We start from the raw sequence: 20,516 nt of genomic DNA, 5'->3' as shown, positions 1-20,516 counted from the left end.
CGGATAAAAATCTGCAAATAGCCTCACTTTGAAGGTTACTTGTTTGATAAGGTTACATTTGCAATACACTTAGTAAATATATTTCGTCTTTATTTCAGGTAACAGACTAGTTGTGTCTATCAAATCGTAATATGATCGCTCAAATAATATACTTGTACTACATGAGATAACTGTGTTAAACTTCTAACAAACTTGAAGTTCTTTATACGATTAGATATCCATATTCTGGAGAAATAGCATTTGAACTTCGAGTAACTGCACAAAATATACTACTTTAAGGTATAATTTCCTCATTGTCCTTGTTTATAAAGAGATGAGGAAAGAGCTCGTACGCCTCAGAAGCAAAGCAGATGAAATTAATGTATTTATTGCATAATAGCCACTTATATATCTGTCTGACTACCTGTCTATTCGCAGGAAATCTCGGAAAAAGAGCTATAGACGAAATAATACATGGAAAACTCCTACCTTGTCTCTTCTATCACAACCAGAAAAATATTGCATCTAAATCATGTTTTGGATTATAAGATTCAAGACACAGAACCGTGAAAACCAGCAGGAAGTTGCTACCCATATCTTAACAAAAGATCTCACACAATGGCATTGTGTCCTAACTTGTTTTGGAATTAAAATTGTAATATATAATAGTTGTACCCTTTGTATCATGCAGTCTCAGAAGATGTAATCTTTCCAAGGTATTAAAAAGGCTTCAAATAAACCTGAAATTAAAGTGTTTAAAACGTTGAGGAAAGTTCTAGGAAGAAAGTTGTACAAGAGCAATCTCTTTAATTATTTATGAACGGATGGAATTATTCAGAGCTGAATCGTAAGTCAGGAGAGAGGTATTACTTCTTAACTTATAATGCTATTAAACAATACTAAGACTCGTAACAAGTTTTGATCTTCACTAATCTTCTCAGTAAAAATTCCCAAGAGCTTACAACTAGCTTGTAAATATGCTTGATACTCTATATATTTTATATAGCCATGTATTATAAGTCTGTAATTAACGTTATAAATGTGATGCAAGTATCGATGAAGGTATTAACTTGTTAAACAATGTTTAATGAGGAATTATTTTGTGATACCTGTCTAAACACCGCTTAATATGTCCGATTGTTAAATTCACTAAAAATTGTTTACGAAGGATTATTTTAACTTTTATTATAAAATTTACTATACAGACTGTTTATAAATATTACCTCAAGCCTTAACATTTGGTTTGTGACCAGTAAGAAATGTTATAAAAAGGATACCCCTGTCTTGCTTATTTTGACATAGTATGTTTGTTCGCATTTGTTTTAGGATTAAAGTATAACTTTAAATTGAACATCGTACAAAAATGTAACTTTGCAGATCGAATGAAAATCTTTGTTTTGAAAAAGTTTAAAAAGACATCGTATCAGCTTTGTGTGTATTTTATATCAAAATAGCGGACATAAAACATTTTAAATGTGTAATAAATGAAAAATTTAGTATTTAAATTAATTTGAAAATAATAGTGAAATACTGTTTATTTTAAAATTTAAAATTTTGAAACAGCTATAACATGGCAGCAGATTGTTGCATTTTACAGCTAAATTTACCGCCTCATTGTTAGAATATTCTGCACACATACAATATTTGTGAAAGCAGTAAATGCTGTTTTGCCGAATAGATCTTACAGTTTTGTTTTATTTCCTTTCTTTCTAAACATCAAACATCAGTTAGGAAACATTGAATTTATTACCTTTTACAGTTTTACTAATTGTTTAAGGAAAATCATATTGTTTACAAAATAAATCAATAACAATAAATACATTATTGTTTGTATTTTGGCTTATAATGTAATATCAGCTAAATTTTAAGGAATGAATTTTTTAAAACTAATTTAAAACTAAACAATTATTGTTGAAATGTCACTATTTTAGGTTTTCCTCATTTGGTTTTTTTTAGTAAATCAATTGAAAGTAATAGAAAAATGTGACAGATATCTTAAATTGTATAGTTACAGAATTAATAGAGCTGATAGACTACCTTTCTCAACAAGTGAACGATATTTATGACACATTTACGTCTGTTTTACATTGTAACAAAAGCAACAATAAAGATTAAGAAACAGAAAAGGAACGCATGAGAAAGGCAATATTTGTAAACATAACAATAACGTATCCGGACGATTAGGATGAATGAAATATCTGGAATGCTTTTTCCTAATCTACATATAAAACTTTATTGACTGAAATTAGAAGCTTCCCATTAAAAACTGTGGATCAAAGTTGATTATTTGAAACTTACAGTGTTTTCCCGCACAACTTCACTGTTCAAAGTGGTTTTGTACTCTTGTGAGTGTTACATTAGGGAAACGAGAGTTATTTGATCGTTCTCCAGAGAATAACTGTCGAAGGTCAACTTTATTAGCCAAAGATGAATACTAATAATAAAATACTAAAAATTTTTCTATTTTCTACTAATTTAAACAACGGTGATAACTTTGCATTTTTATTAAACTACAATTTTTGGTTAATTTCCTTTTGATTACCTTAATAGAAGTTATAAGTTTTAATTTAATCACGTTAAACCGTGTTTGTGATTTGATTTTGTAAAAAAAATACAAACGGACACCACACCAAGCGAGAACATACATTCAAATAAATGTTTTTGCTTTTTTAGTATCTATTAACATTCCCTGAAATTTTACTAAACACTCGCGAAACACTCATATAGTTATTATTATTATTCATAGCTATTTTTAAGTAATTAATTACAACGATTATTTTAAATTTGATTCAGTAAGAACTATAAGATATAAGAGACATATTTGAAATATGTAATTATCAATATAATTATTCAAGGTACTTTCATTTCAAATCTGCTTATAACTTAATTGAATGTCAATTAATACCATTTTAACTGTTTACTTCGATACTACCCTAAATATCCTTTAGTTAACTATAAGATATGAAGAGACATATTTGAAATATGTAATTATCAATATAATTATTCAAGGTACTTTCATTTCAAATCTGCTTATAACTTAATTGAATGTCAATTAATACCATTTGAACTGTTTACTTCAATACTACCCTAAATATTCTTTAGTTTTTTTTTATTTTTATTTACTAATTATAAAATTATAATGAGTGCATCAAACTGAGTTATTTTCGAACTCAAAACAAACAACAGAATCTTATAAACACACTACCATGAACATTATGTGGTGGTTAAAGATCTGCGGTTCCTGAACAATGCATTTTTTAGTAAAGGATCCGAGAAGGAATAAGGGGCCTAGATCGGATCATAAAGGATTCTATAACGTTGACTTTGATGGAGGCGATAATCGACGGTAATGCAGACATCAAGTTTACTGCAGTTGCAAGGAACTATATATCTTTTAAGAGAAGCTTTCAAGATGCTGGAGTCAAGAGGTGAGACCGACCTGAGTGGTTTGAAGCAGCGAATCGACCAACCACAGAAGAGTAAGAAGGCGATGAGCGGAGAGGTGCGTGAGCTTCGCAGGAAGCAACAGGATTCAACTTACACCAGTATTAAAGTTATCGGAGTGTCGCTGTCCTAGGGTGAGAATTAACTACAATCTTCTAAAAACTGGCAGCAAGTTTTCGAAGTAACCAAGTACAGCCGTGAGGATAGCTCTATGGCTATGGCTTGTAAATATATATATCCCAGCAACCTTCTCACCCGCCTCTAATTGTACAGTTCATGTCCACGTTGGTAAAAAAAAGCTGGTTGGCTGCAAAAACTGCAGCTAGAATAAATAAGCAAGATAATCACCACGAAGCTATCAGCGAATCTGCAGGTTGGCCGAAACTACGCCGACAATCGCCAGACAGGGCATAGAAATGTCATATGTCAATAGTCATGTTAACGTAAAAGGCTCTTGTTGGAAAGAAAAAAGTGAAGCCTGTGCAAAGGCAATGTTTCCATACAGATCTATTTCTTAGCCTATATTTATTCTCTTAATTTTCTGCATAAGCTTCATTCTTAATTTTAATTTTTATATAACATTGTTTATATTTTATTTATTATTTTTGGTTTAAATAAATCTTTATTAAATCTATGAAAGAGATTCAATATATTACAATTCTTTATTTTACGAAATAACTATATTTTTATTTTATTTTATTTTTATCGATTTAAAAAGCTAATATCCCTGAGAGTAAGCTATATAAAACCAGAACTTTCACTAAAATGTTTGCTTACCCTAAATAATATTTAAACAGAAATGTGTGGGTGTCTGACAAATTTTTAAGATTATTTAACATATGCAGAGCACTGAGCCGCTGTTCCGCGGTTCCCAGTCATCTGTTTAATAATGCATGTCAGGATAGCCAACTGCGACAAGTGGATTAACTCCGCTGTTTTCAGTTGCACCAACTTGTTTATTACTTCATTCTTCATTATACACGGCTAATTCCCTTAACGAGCATATTACTCCTTCAAAATATAGTAGCTGAGTTAACAAAATAGTATACACAATTCACCTGTAGATTTGGAGATTTAAATAAATAAAAAATTAAACAGTGTTTTTTCTAATCGACTTTCTAATGTTTTTAATATAATAAAGAATATAATTATAACTATTTAAGGGAAATAGTTGTACAAGGTGGTGACAAAGGTCTTACCCCTTAAATTTCCTCGTTTCATTAATGGTCTGAGCATTAGCGAAGCCTAAAACTACAGGGACTGGAAAAATTTCATGTCTTCTTGTTCGGACGATATCGTAAAAAACTTATTTTTTAATACAAAAAGTTTACATGAAGATTCACTGATTTATATGATGTCACACGATGAAATTTGAACAAGCGTTATAAATAATTTTGCTACTATTCTTATGTGTAACCATGATGGGAACGAAAAAACTGCAGGATAATTGAATTTCAACACATACATTCATATGACATTCACGTAGCAACTGATATAGCGATAGTCTTCAAATTGTACATGCAACATCAGTGAAGTTTGTTTCGCTATACTTAATGTGGCATATTCCTGCCTTGTAGTAGTCATACAGGAGACCACATAAAATACTTCTCAGTAATGGGTGTGTAACATTATTTATATTAGTTACTTAATTTTCTACTGTTTACAGGTATAATTTAAATTTTTCTTGAAAAGCCTGTAAATATTGTCATACTTTTATTAGTGTTGAAGGAAAATGCAAAGTACTTCATATTTTTTTATAACTATGTAGGCTTTTAATAAAATATTGCATGACAGCAGTTTATTCCACATGATCCTACATATATATATATATATATATATATATATATATATATATATATATACACGTTAAATTGTATAAATGGCAATAGCCTTATTTAATTTCAATAAACATTAAATCACAAAAAGTACTTGCTCCGCCGGGAGTCGAACCCGGATCTCTCACTTGCCGGGTGAATGTGCTACCATTACACCACAGAGCGCTTACTTTTTCCGATTCAATTATTTTGTATTTGGCCGTATCTGTCACATATGCGTTTAAATAAGCAAGCTAACATATGATCGGAAGACCAAACACCTGTCAAACGACTTTTATTTACGTTAAATTGTATAAATGCCAATAGCCTTATTTAATTTTGATAAACATTGAATCACAAAAAGTACTTGCTCCGGCGGGGGCCGAACCCGGATCTCTCACTTGCCGGGTGAATGTGCTACCAGGTGTTTGGTCTTCCGATCATATGTTAGTTTGCTTATTTAAACGCATATGTGACAGATACGGCCAAATACAAAATAATTGAATCGGAAAAAGTAAGCGCTCTGTGGTGTAATGGTAGCACATTCACCCGGCAAGTGAGAGATCCGGGTTCGACTCCCGGCGGAGCAAGTACTTTTTGTGATTCAATATATATATATATATATATATATATATATATATATATATATATATATATATATATATATGAAATATGTATATAGATCTATATTAATTTTTGTATTTTTAGGGTATTTTTAAGAGCGAGTGTTCAAAAAGATATTTAATTAGATTATTTTCAACTATTCTTAATACTTTCCGTAAAATTACCATGTTTCACTATGTGTATTTATTTTTAAAAAAATACTACATTATTTATTTAAAAGTCTCGTATATTTATTTCATATTAATAAGGATGAAAGACATATTGTAGGAACAATATTCACGCAATGAGGAAATGAAAACACCATTATTTCCTCATTACTAAAACTATTGTTGTCTTAGTGTATTAACTATGTACCCATAGTATCGTTATAACATCCTTATTGCTATTTCAATATTCATTAAACGTGGCGTCTATCAATAGGGGAAACTATGCGTGTATATTACAAACATAATTATATCTTAGAAGGTAAATCTTCACATTTTCTCAAAACGTCTTTTTATTTCCACAACTTTTGTTGCGTTATATGAGAAGTCTTACTTGAACGTAAATTAATAATTTATTTAGAATTTTTTTTGTATAACTAGCAGTTGCCAATGTATGTTATACAATAAATATATATTCTTGATCGGGACAAAAACGCAAACGTTACTTCCTATTGAAAAACAAGGTACGTTCTAGGCATATTCTTTTTAAATAACATAACAAACTGTCCTAAAACTAAGTGATGATCACTGAAATGTATTCCAATTTCCCGATCTATTTCAGCATAATTGGACATTCGGTTTAAAGGCCAATGTTTTGGGGCCTTAAATTCAGTAAGTGAAACAGGTTTTATGAGTAAATATGAAATACAATAGTTTTTCGATAACATTAAATAATATTTGAATGAGTAGCTTTAAGAAATTTAGTAATACTTTAAATATTAATAATAATACTTTAAATACTAAGTTCATTGTAATCTTAGTGAGGGCAATTTTTATGTATATGGTTAAAAGGTTGAACATTTGACCGAAATTGCACTGGCTCTCACTTCAGGTTTACAAAGTAAAGAAACATTTATGGTTCACATCTCTTACATTTCATACCATAAGGTAGTTTGCTAAGATATGTCTACCTTCGGTCCATGTAATCTTCTTTTTCTTTGTAATTCTCGGTGCCCGCTATTAGCGTAAGCGTTTTTGCCCTGATAAAGAATATGTATTTATACAAACATTCGTTGGTCTGAAAGGTCTGTTTCAATTAAAAAGTAACTACTTCCTGCCATTGTAATCTATTTCCGTCCTAATGTATTTCTGGTGGTGCAGTACAGTTTGTATTGTTGCAGAGATTTAATAATATATAAATACATAGGATAGTCTTCGGTTAAAAAGCGATTACTTCTTGTCACAGTCATCTACTTCCGCTCTAAAATATTTCCTGGACCTATAGCCTGTATAGTACATATACGCAAGTGTATCAAATGTAACCTTTCTAGTATAAGCAGAACACTCAAATCCTAATATAGTTCTTTTAATGGGGTGCAACCCCATTTCAACCCCTATGCGTAGTTGATGTTCATGAAAAAAGTTTACTTCGCTGTCAAAAGTTTAAACCACATGTATAGGAAATTCTATAAATATGGTTATTCTAGGGGTTGCAAACCTTTTTGGTTGTTGATATTTTATAAAATGGTTTTATTGCTATTTTTAAGTCATGAGATACGTGTGTTAAATGAAATTTTTATAGGATATTAGAAAGTTAAAAATCGTAGTACTTTAACCAGTTCCAAATATATTTCAACTCCTATAGGAAGTTGTCTCTTGAGAGCATAAGACACATGTGTGTCAAATTTAACCTTCCTAGGACACAGAGAAGTAAAAAAGAATATATATATATATATATATATATATATATATATATATATATATATATATATATATATATATATTGGTCTTACAAGGTTGTAACCATATTTAAACTCATAAGGATGTTTGCTCTTTGTGAAAATACTTTATTTTTTCTATTTACGCCATGAGGCAAAGTATTCCAAATTTAAAATTTCTGTGATATGGGGAAGTTAGAGAATTATTGATAAGTGAGTGAGAAAGTAAAGATTTTGTCTTTTACATATAGTGATAAATCAATACGGAATGATAAAATATGACGAATGGAAAACTCATATGTGTCTCCGTAGTCACATTGAAACAAGAAACAATATTTCTGATAACCGTGACATATAAACAAATATTCTACTAAGAATCCGAATTGTTCTCTGGAAAAAGGCATATATAACGTAATACATTTTTACTGAGTAAGTATTGTATGAATATTTTAGAGGGACAAAAACACTCGTTAGTCAAATATTTGTTCCTTTGTTTTCTACTTAGTCATGAATTTAAAAAACTCATCACAAATAAATCCTTGTGAAGATGTTAGGACAGGTTTGGCTTTGAATTTTCGTTACGACCACCCTTCTTCCCTCTCAGGTGTAATTCAGTTATAGAACAATACGGAGAGTTTGTAGCAACCTTTCCTCGTCGTTCTCATTATAAGAAATATTATTAAATCCAATTCAGGACTGGAAGTTTTTCTCAAGGATTTCAATATTCTATGAATTTCTATATTATTTTAATAAATTTAGTGACATAATAATAAAATCACCAATAAAAATTCCAAGCCTAAAATGAATTCAAAAATATTTTACTGATAACGTTTAATCTGATAGCAGAATACCATTTAAGCCATTCAACTAATCTTGTGTGTTCAATTCAAAACTTATCTGGGATATTAATCTCGTTTTTTCTCCTCCTGGTTAAGATTATCAACTTTACTATTTACTGGGCACCAAAAGGCCATGAAGGTGGTCGTGAGGAATTTAAGTTGAGCTTTGGCAAACTTGAGCTTAGCTTTGAAAAAACTAGTTACATGATTTCAATATTGTATAGAATTGACGGATTGGTGTAAGGAGTACAATCTATTTCTAACTGGATGCACGCTGAACTTCAGAAGACGGCTAATGCTGCCAGGCTTATTTCTCATTCCCCTGCACATGTGGGGCTTCGGACCTTCTTTTGCGATCATGTGTATATCTTATTCGATAATATGTGTATTCACAGGACATAGATATATAATTAAACATATTCAAAGAGTAAATAAATCACCCTGCTGTGCCTTGATCAAGGCAAAACTGCAGTCATTTTTTTACTGCTCAAAGTTGTCTAGGGATAGTTTTGCCTTAGGTTTCAGTAAAATTAGTTGTGTCCAGCTTATTATACGATAGGTTCTAAACTGCAAGGGCGTAATTGGCCCTTAAAAGTTAAGGTTTATCTATTTGACGCTTAGTGTTACGCTATTATTATGGTTGTGATTCAGTAATAACTGCTTTTCAAAACATAAAATAAGACAATTGAGTGGGACTTTTAATAGCAGGGACAAAAGTGCAAACAGGAACTATACTTTTGGGTTTCGTACGTCTATAAAATAATACACTGATGTTATCAACATTCTTTCAAGCAAACCACTGTTAATTTACGGTCGGTCCTTCCACCAGCTTTCGACAGACCAATGACTCTCATATCGGTGTACACCAGATCGCAAAAATCACAAACGTTAGGCGTGGGAATCGAACCTGCAGCTCCAAGGCGAACTTCAGGTCTGAGAGAAGCGCTTTAACCGCGAAGCCATCCTGACTTGATGCTTCAGACGTGTTCATAGTTTAGTTACGGATTTGTTATACTGATTCTTTCCTTTGTGATTCTGTCGAGGATTTCAGGTATGTATCATAGCGGAACAGAGACGTTCCGTCAAAATAAGCCAATAATTTAAACCATGGTTTAGAGGATTATTCCTCTAAACCATGGTTTAAATGAAGGGTGGATTAATTCATACATAACACTCATGATGAAAATATACTCTACAACACTAAAGGAGTCATTAAAACTAAACGTAGCAGCTATTGTGTATAATAATTGTGTTTTAATGTAAATATGTTTCTGTAATTTTGCTATATTTCATTAATAGTGGGTTGGTTAATGATAGAGGCTATAACAAAGTATAGCCACCTCGAGACCACTGCCTCACCTTTAATTAGCTGCCGTTAATAATTATATAAATACTAGATTATACATAATCTAGAAAACTGTAAATCTCCAGTTATCACTCGCAACCTGTGGATCAGGCATGCTCAAAATCTCCAGCTCTAGTCTGGGCACGATGGTTACGTGGACATATAGTACTAGTAGTTAATACCTAGTTATCCGTCAGCTAGTGAACTAGAACCGTATATTATCATTTAGTAAAATGAGTCAGTGCTAGTGAGTTTTCGGGATAGTCACTCCATCAACCCCGAGCCGAAGATTGAGTGACATGCACCATCATTGATTCCGATATTATATAAAAGTGAAGCATCATACTAAACAAAAATTGTATACTACCGTTCGGTCTCGACACATCGTAAAGAGAGACATGAAATTTTTCCAGTTCCTTGAGTGCGGTTTTGCTAACGCTCAGTCAATTAATATTGTGTAACCTTAGCTAATAATAACGATTAGTAGTAATAGCCCTTAAATCTGCGTTTTCTGTAAAAGTTTTTAGTATAGATTCTACTTTCTTCATCTCATTTAGTTCATAAATACTACTTTATCTATCCCATATTTAAAATCAACTTACTAGATTGTTAATTTTATTTTAAATAAACTTTATTTCTTGTTAATTGGCTTAAAGATACAAAATTTACGAAAATATCAACATAGGATAATTAAACGGGTAGAATTTAGTTATAGCTGTATTTTTATATTTTGCAATTGATTTTCATCATAGTGCATAAATAATATCATATAGTATAATCTTTAGAATGCAAATAAATACGATACACCTTTGTCAAACTAAATTTATGAATCTTTATATTACAACAGATAGCATTAATTTTCAAACAAATTTACTAAAATTTGATATTTAAAATTCAAGTTTATCTTTAACTTACCAGGAGGATTGCCAGTTTACTGACCACTGACAGAGTGCAATAAGTGATATATTTTTAGTTGTTTTACCTGCTCATGAATACTGCCTGTAAGTAAATGGTACAAAAAACTGTTCAATGTAAAGCAAACTTTAAGGACTATTAAAACAATGTTTTCGAAAATATACTTCAGTTAGCGAGTTGCACGGTATAACTGTACGAAACATAAAGAAGCCGAGGAAACAGAAAATATAAGGAAAATTCAGAACTGATGTGGATAACAGTATATTTTATTACAGAGGAAACAATTAACATTTTAAGTATTATAGGAGTTTGCTGAAGTAACATGCAAAACAATGTGGCATAAACTATGTTCGTAACTTCTAGCATAATTTTCAGAATTCTAGCAGAGCTTAATAGCCGTATCCAATAAAGTCGATAACAACTAAAGAGAGAAGTACTGTACCATATTGAAGTGCTAATAAAATTATCCTAATATATAAATAGCTTTCCACTATCGGTAATCTGCTAAAGCTCTTTCTTTCAACTGTAAGGGGCTTTATGTTAAATACCATAGATGCTTTAACTATAAATCTACTTCTTATAATTTATATTTCATGTTAATTTTAAATCTAATTGTTGTTTTTTTAATTACGGAAAAAATGAATTATTTTTTTGTTACTTAGTAAATTTGAAAATCATCTAAAATAAATTGTAGTATGTTTCTAACATTTCTTGTAAGTGACCCACTTTTAAATCTAATGAGACTGGCTAACTCCAGTACAAATGCTCATTATTCTTACATATAGATGACGAATTATATTAATAAATGTTTCAACTTTAGTCACTACTATATTTTGTTAACATGCAAATATTATAAATATTATCATTTACTCTATCTAATACTACAGCTGGGCACGTAATTTCGTATGAACTATGTATACACTGTATATATCACCCCAAGAATCTGAAGAACGTCAAATTAGGAATCAACAAATTTCATCCGTATGCCACTTTGTAAAAGTCCTCCAGTAATAAAGCTTCCACGAATTTTTAGTTGAAAACTTGTTTTATCCTTGGCTCCAAACGTCCGTAAACCAATCGGTCATAACCTAACCAAAAAAGTATTTGTACCAATTTAAGATAAGTAATGTGTCAAAATCTTAGACGAAAAACATTTGGTCATATTTCTGTCACGAAGTCTGTTATGTATATACCCTCTAGGGGAAAATTTGGAAAATAAGTCCAGTAACTTCTAGTTTGTACAAGAGCCTGAATAGCACAGAATATGTGATAAAGAGGGGCCTAATAGAAGTTGCTTTTGCAGACGGAAAGCTATGTAGTTCGCCTCTTGTATTCTAGAGCTTTGTGCTCTAGCTTTAGTTAGTTTAAATTAATCGAGTTATTTTGAAAGAATTTCAAAAACAATCAATCGTAGTAATCCCAAAGTTTAAATTTGGAGAGTCATGAAGGCCATCTTTTAACATTTTGAAACAGTTGACTCTTGCAAGCCTTTACATTACGGAAACATCATTATATTGAATTTAAATATATGCATTGACCATTAGCTTACCTAGAAGCTCGTAGAACTACCCGACTGCGAAACACAGAACAGCGTGCAGGTTAATGAACGCATGCCCTCGCAAGCCGGAATGCATTTCATTTTCAACAGATTACCAAATGATGTAAAAATGTAGTTTCCAACCTGCTTGGTTAAAAAAATATTTCTTATCGAGGTAAGACACCTGCTGAAGAAAATGTATGTTAAGATTCGGTTAAGTTCCTTTCAATAACAAGAAATTCTCAGCAGTCACTTTATTCACTAGGGATTCGATCCGAACTCGTCGCCCATCTCCAATCACAATATAACATCTTGCTTTATCTCGAGATTAAACCATAAAATTATTATAAGTTTCACTAAGATTTATTCCGTATCTATAATCTGGATCTATAATAAGGAAAATGGTTTTATCGTTGAGATCTTTGGCTCAAACTGAACTGAATATAAAAACTACCCAGGCAGGTGTTACGGCTTCTGTAGTTTACACATTGACAAAAGCCAGACAGGTTTTTGAATATTTTTACGATTTCGAGTGTTATAATTCACTGAGCATACCCAATCAGTACACTTATTGTAATTTTGTGAATGAAACGAATAGAGATTTAAGCTATTTTGTGTATATTTTATTTTGAGAACAAGTTAAAACTGAACATTCCTTCTAAGACTAGCTTTTTATAAGGGCATACTTTTTTATATGCAATAAATCTCAATTATTACGTAACCAGATTTCTCGATATGGAATAATAAAATAAATTTAAAATAAGATTTTACAGATTGGGCTTCATGTGAACATCAATACATTAACAACAAGGTACTGCGATGAAGGATTAGGATGCTTGTAACATAATTGTGCAAAGCTTTTGACAATACCTCTGCCTGATTGTAATTGTGTTTAAGCTTGTGTTCGAAATTGATGAATACAATTACCGTACCAGGGTTGTTCTGAAACCCCCCCCCTCTCTTTTTATCTCTGTATATGGTGGAGGCGTGGCTGAACCCAAAGAGAGAGAGGTTTCAAGTTAAAATAAAATATATACCAACCCTCTTAGCCACTTTTTGGGTATGCCATTCTAGTGGGTGGACGAGAGAAAAGGTGTTGTATTAAAGAAAGCAAAAATGTAATCTTTGGTGGTAGTTTTACAAAATTACACGGAAATTTGTTTAGCACCGTTGAAGACTAGTTTTGTACAAAGGTAAAACGTTTAATTTAAATGTCTGTATAGCTGTACATATGACATCTTGAGAATTCAATTAAATTATACACCTGAAATGTTTCTACATCTTGTCTTCTTGTCTTAGAGACTCTGGTTCAGGTAGGTTCTTCCGGATATCATATTCCACAGCCTTTACTGTCTCACTGAGCTTTAAATTCAATTTAATAGTACTGTTTATTAATGCACTAATATTCTTCGGCAAAACACGTCCTTGATCAGTACATAAAGGGTGTAGTACGATACCTTTGAACATTTATTTTAGGCTTAGATAATTTTCCCGCTGTCTGACCGTCTATCTAATTGCCTGACTACTCGACATATCGAGAACGAACTAACTTCAAATTTTAAATGAATATTCATTATTATATATATATAGCACTGAGTTTAATGATGGACTCCATGAGATTTAGCAGAACAGTAGCAAAAATTTGTCAATTAATCTCTTTGTAAACTTTTTGGAATTATGGCAATGAGAAAATCTCAGAATAAATCAATTTGTAAACAGACTGTGAGCAAATTGCATGGTATTTTAAAATTTAGTGCAACGTGTATCCTAATGAGGTGAGATATAGACCTAAACTTTTGCTTTTAAAGTTACCTCCTTCTACCTCCCTTTTACAAGGAAGATGAAATTTTTTACCCTCAAAAATCCAAATAAGTATTGGATATATTTTAATAAGCATTATATAGGTTATACATGAATACCTCGACCCGTTTAGTATATAACTAGGCGTATCAGGGATTAATTTATACCCTTAGATCTAAGGGGTTGTTTCCTCATAACTTGTGCTAGGATCGTTGTAGATATGTTTTCTTCATATCATAGTGTGTTCTTTTTTTATTTACCTTTCAAATGGCATGTTACAAGACAGGAGTTGCAATATGAAAATGTAAAGTGCTCTCTCTACCCATTTTAAAGAAGTGAGGAATAGCTAACTTAAAATAACCTTAAAAAGTCCAAAAAAATTATTTTGATATGTGTGGTGAAGATTTTACATCGATATCTCAATCCGTTTGGAATATATCCAGGCGTATAAGAATTTAATTTACACCCCGTATATATAGAACATATTATATTGCCTTATAACTTTTAATTTGGAATGTAAACGTGTATGGTATAGGTATATAACGAAAGAAAGACCGTTCTAAAAATGGCTAGCATCGTTCTGTTCATCATACATTAATCTCTTGCTCCTGAACCATTAATCAAATGTCGAGGAAACCTTGCATAATCATTGATCTTGCCTGCACTTGTGGAACAACAAGAATGAGAAATGTTTGTTTGGTAAATGATACTTCTAGCAACTGTCTCTCCACTTCAAACTCAATGTTTTTTGCAATAGTGTGTCATCGCTGAAAAGGATATTTTTATTATTGGGCTACACTATGTAAGCATTATCTGATACTGGATAGTTAGAGCATTGTTATACCAGTTCGTTTTATAGCTCTTTTGTATTTTATTGTTGAATTGTACTAGTTACTGTATTTGTTGATTATTGCCCTACTATATTTCGTAAATAGTTATTGCACCTTGCCGATATTGCAGTTATTTTCAATGTGTTTTTCTATGTAGATATTATTGTTATTTATTACTTAATATATTTATTTTGTATATAAACTGTATATTTTAGATATTAATGGCATGTACTGGTTGCATGTTGTTGGTTGTTGTATTAATTTGTTTTATGGTATATGAATCTATACAGACTGCTCGTGTATGAACTAGTCATAATGAATCAAATGTATTGCATGTCTGTCAGTTGTTTATTTATGCCTAGTAGCTTATTGTGTTTAGCATATTGTATTTGGCATATTGTATTGTTTGCATGTAGCCTACATAATTTTCTTGGCTTCTCTCCTGTTGCATGAGTATGATTCACTTAAGATGAAGTTTTGTTTTGTTTTGATTGTATATATTGCCATCTTGTGGAACATGATCTATTATTTTATTACTTGTAAAAATGGTGACAACCGTGTATAAATAAATAAATAAATAAATGGGTTATTAAATCCTAACTTAGAGTGGGATATTATATCACATCTGAAAATGGAGTGCTGTACAAGGACCAAGAGCGGGGTATAATATCAGAACCTTGAGTGGGGTAGTAGCTCTTATCATATCTGAGAGTGGGGTATTATATCAGAACCTTGAGTGGGGTATTAGCTCTTATCATATCTGAGAGTGGGGTATTATATCAGAACCTTGAGTGGGGTATTAGATCTTATCATATCTGAGAGTGGGGTATTATATCAGAACCTTGAGTGGGGTATTAGCTCTTATCATATCTGAGAGTGGGGTATTATATCAGAACCTTGAGTGGGTTATTAGCTCTAATCATATCTAAGAGAGGGGTATTATATTGGAACCTTGAGTGTTAAATTATATTACATCTGAGAGTGAGGTATTATATCAGAACCTTGAGTAGGGTATTTGATCTTATCATATCTAAGAGTGGGGTATTATATCAGAACCTTAAGTGGGGTATTAGCTCTTATCATATCTGAGAGTGGGGTATTATATCAGAACCTTGAGTGGGGTATTAGCTCTAATCATATCTAAGAGAGGGGTATTATATTGGAACCTCGAGTGTTAAATTATATTACACCTGAGAGTGGAGTATATAAGAACCTTGAGTGGGGTACTAGCTCTTATCATATCTGAGAGTGGAGTATTATATCAAAACCTAGTATGAGTATTAGCTCTTATTACATCTGAGAGTAGATTACTGTATCACATCTGAACTATCATCATTATATCATTTATATCAGTGGGGTCCTATATCATTATATCAGAACCGAGATTAGAGTATTATAAAAATCACAAGAATGAGTAATTTTACTACTGAGAGAGGCCGAGAGTACTTTTACCATATCTAAGTCGATAGGGAGGCATTATTTGTTTAATTAACCCCCTGTTACTGTGTCTAGCACCGCTAAATAAATATGATTCATTATTCCATTATAAATTCACATTTTGAAGATTACTTATGACACGTTACCCGTATTGTGGTTATCTGATTTTATATTAATTTCTGATCTGTATAATCCTATACTTCTTTAATCAACTTACGAAAGACACAAAAGCTCTTACACACGTTTGAAATTTTGTTTCGTAAAAAAATCATAAAGCATGATGTTAAAATTACTTGATTTTACAGTATCACAAAAAATAATATAAATAAGAGAACAAAATAGCTATGAGTTTAAATTGAGTGATAACTAGTTGCGAGATAACTACGTACTTTAATTACGTTTACTAAATATGTTTACTACAAAACACAGAGTTGAAATTTCTAATGCGATTATTCCAGTAGTTAGGAAAACTCTCGTACACTTTTCAAGCTGTTCAGTTTTAATTAGTTTGTACATTCGGTGTGGCCGTAGTGAATACACAAATGTCATTTTTTGTTGATTAGCCTACTTTGTTCATGCTGTTACATCATAATATAAATATTAATTTCTTAAATATTTTACCAACTAATGTTTGCGGATGGAAATCAAATAATAGATTGAACATATAAGTCTATATTACTGGTAATCTTATGTGTTATACAATTAACTTAAATATCAATTAATTACTAATAACAAATTCTGTAAAAAAGCAAGTGATTTTTATGTATAAGCAATGTTTTGGAATCCATAATAATTTGTATCCATAATACAACTCTAAATTAATCATAATTTATTACATTATTACTTTTTTAATAACTATTGTTCATAATTCTGTGTCTTAAGAGAATATTCATGCCTTGCCTGATTGCTAATATATTTTTCGAAAATCTGAGAATCCAACAAATATGTATAGCGTTTTTTTTATATAGGAGTGGTATTTCATTATGAGTTTAATTAAAAATGTATTTTTCTATATTGAATAACAAACCAAAAGAAGAAGCTATGTATCTATGAAACAATATTTCATCCTGTGTGTGTGTGTTTATTTCACTAAACTTTGTGTATAACTACAACAATAGTTTATGAGAATCGATTTGAAATGTCTATTTATTACTTTTCGATCTCCAATCTAAGGTAACATAAAAAACGCATTTCAGATTATGTTTAAAAACCATTTTTTTACACATGCGATGCATTCAGGGGTGTTTATTATTATAAAACACGAATAGTGCATAGTTCAAAAATCTTACGTAAGTCTTCAATACACATATACCTTGTTCCAACTATTTTTACCCGGAGCAAAGTCTTACTTTTTTACTTTTCTTTAAATGAACAAGTAAAGATAAATATAATTTTTACTTCACTCAAAGAAATTGTTAAGGGGGAATGCATGAATATTACAGTTTCTTCGGAAAACAGCCATCATTTTTTAGACAAGAAATAATTTTCCCCTGGTTAAATATAATTTTTAAACAAGGGTTTTCTCCTGAGTTTTCTAATTGAGGGTGCTCTAAGCGATTTTCTCGCTTGTATCTAGAAACCCCATGGATGGCTAAGATATGTCTAAAGCCGAAACACCAGAGGGGACTCTGACCCTAACATTTTGACGCTGGTAGAAGCTGGAAGAGAACTACCTTCCCTCTTGCAAGCTCGCATGGATGAGATAGTACCCTCTGTGTCTTTTAATGTCGGTTGCACAAGGGATTTCGGTAGGAAGCATCCCTAATCCCTCAGCCCTTGCTCTCCCTGAATATCTTGTCCCTCCGAAAGCCGATGAAAATTTTTCAGGTTTCAGTCAAAATATGGTTCCTTGTCCTTACCCTAGATAATAAATATTTGGAAATAAATATTTAAGTTCAGCTTGTTGGAAATATGAAAGATAATTTTAGAAAGATTTTTTCTAAAACAATAGAATAAATCATGTAAAATATTACGACTATGCTTTATACCTTATTGACTCTGGCACAGTCTGATAGGCTGAAATAGTCTAAGGCGCGGTTATCTATAACTACGCAAATATGTCATGGAACTATCAGGATAAAAACAGTGAATATATATATATATATATATATATATATATATATATACATTAAATTGTAAAAATGCCAATAGCCTTATTTAATTTCAATAAAACTTTAATCGCAAAAAGTACTTGCTCCGCCGGGAGTCGAACCCGGATCTCTCACTTGCGGGGTGAATGTGCTACCATTACACCACAGAGCGCTTACTTTTTCCGATTCAATTATTTTGTATTTGGCCGTATCTGTCACATATGCGTTTAAATAAGCAAACTAACATATGATCGGAAGACCAAATACCTGTCGAACGACTTTTATTTACATGAAATTGTATAACTGGCAATAGCCTTATTTAATTTCAATAAACATTGAATCGAAAAAAGTACTTGCTCCACCGGGAGTATTTTATATATATATATATATATATATATATATATATATATATATTCTGAATTTTTAGCGGTGCGGTTACCAGCTCTTACTGGCTTGTAAACATCAGATATTAGATATACAGAGACAATGTAGTTATAGAGATTATTTGATGCATATCGTATTCTGTTGGTTACATTCTTTATATGAATTATATTTTCAATTAAATTTTGTGAAACTTTTTAAATTTATTTTATTATTATTTGAGGATTTGGAAGGATTTTATCATAAATATTATTATTATTTGAGAATAATATGTAAAAAAACATTGTTTTTGATTTTATAATTCCAACAAAAAGATGCCGTTAAGGCCAATTTATTGTTGTACATGAAACTATTGGCATTCATACAAATCCTCCAAAATTCAATTAATCACATCAAATTGTTTTCTGTCAATAACTAGAAATATAATTATATATGTAGTATCGTACGTAGTTATTATTCACTATTACATCTGTAATCATGGATAATTCCAAGTTTGTTTTTTACACGCAACACCTTAAATTTAAAATATGTCTTTACTTTTTATTTGCCGACATCAAAGTGCCTCCAGTTTTGAACTAGAGATTGCAATTTATATTTTGGGTAATTTCATGAATAACATAATTTTTATAATTTGTCTAATATCCAATTATTGATATGATACATGTACAAGCAGTCGAGTCTTACATCAAGTTGTATATCATATGGCGTATTCCATCTTATATTACTTTATCAATATAAAAAGTTATTTCCGGTAAAATAAACCATGTTGGTTGCCAAATAAAAGTTTCATTACTTTGAGTGGTTAAAATTAATTAATTTAAATAATTTATTTTATAATTTTTACTGAATAATTTGGTATTACAATTGTAGTTAATTGTAATACCATATCATTACCATACCGTTTATTTGACCGTATACTGATACTGAGTAAACCCTCATCGTTGGCTAGATTAATTAACACAATTGATATTTAATACCCTATTCTACTACGGAAGAAACTTTTTGTGTTGATGATGAATGGACTTTACGAGTTGAATTCAATTAGTACAATTACAATGCTTGGATGAAATTAATCTGCCGGATATTGTTAGCTTGGCTAAACTTAAACATTTAACAACTTCTAACTTTTTTCCCGTTCGCGTTAAATCTAATTAAGAGCTGTTCAGGAAAAATTATTCAATACAAAGTGTATATAAGGATACCATCTAATCAGTCAAATGCTATTAGTAATTTTATAACGTGTTCGTGACTCTACTATTTGAATCACAACAATTTGCTGGTCTTCATATATTGTTTTGGTTGCGAAATAAACTTTATAAGCAATTTAATTTTAAGTTAACATACAAGTGATGAAAGAGACTGAATTATGGTTAAAATCCTAATTATATTATAAATGCGAAAGAGTCTTTATTTGTTTGTTTTGCTTTCACGCATAAACTACTCAAACCGATTGAACTGAAATTTTACATGGACATTTATAGGATGACTAGGATAAATATAGACCTATTCGTATTTCGAAAATCTTTCCGGGCTATGCTCCAAGGTCTCTTAACTAGTTAAAAATCCCAAGTTGATCTCTTAAGTTACGAAATATAAGTTTAAATAGCCTGTTAATGTAAT

The 20,516-nt window shown here is 31.0% G+C and overlaps 2 protein-coding genes across 2 annotated transcripts in view; both read left to right on the top strand.

Annotated features, from left to right (window-relative positions):
* Positions 1-20,516, top strand: part of LOC124355570 — a 608,556-nt gene that overhangs the window by 402,513 nt on the left and 185,527 nt on the right. The window lies entirely within an intron of this gene.
* LOC124353730 (collagen alpha-1(XVIII) chain-like) overlaps positions 1-20,516 on the top strand; it is a 167,737-nt gene that overhangs the window by 97,719 nt on the left and 49,502 nt on the right. The window lies entirely within an intron of this gene.

This window comes from Homalodisca vitripennis, chromosome 2, assembly GCF_021130785.1.
Source record: "Homalodisca vitripennis isolate AUS2020 chromosome 2, UT_GWSS_2.1, whole genome shotgun sequence".
Taxonomy (NCBI): domain Eukaryota; kingdom Metazoa; phylum Arthropoda; class Insecta; order Hemiptera; family Cicadellidae; genus Homalodisca; species Homalodisca vitripennis.
This window is presented reverse-complemented; position numbering and strand designations above follow the sequence as displayed.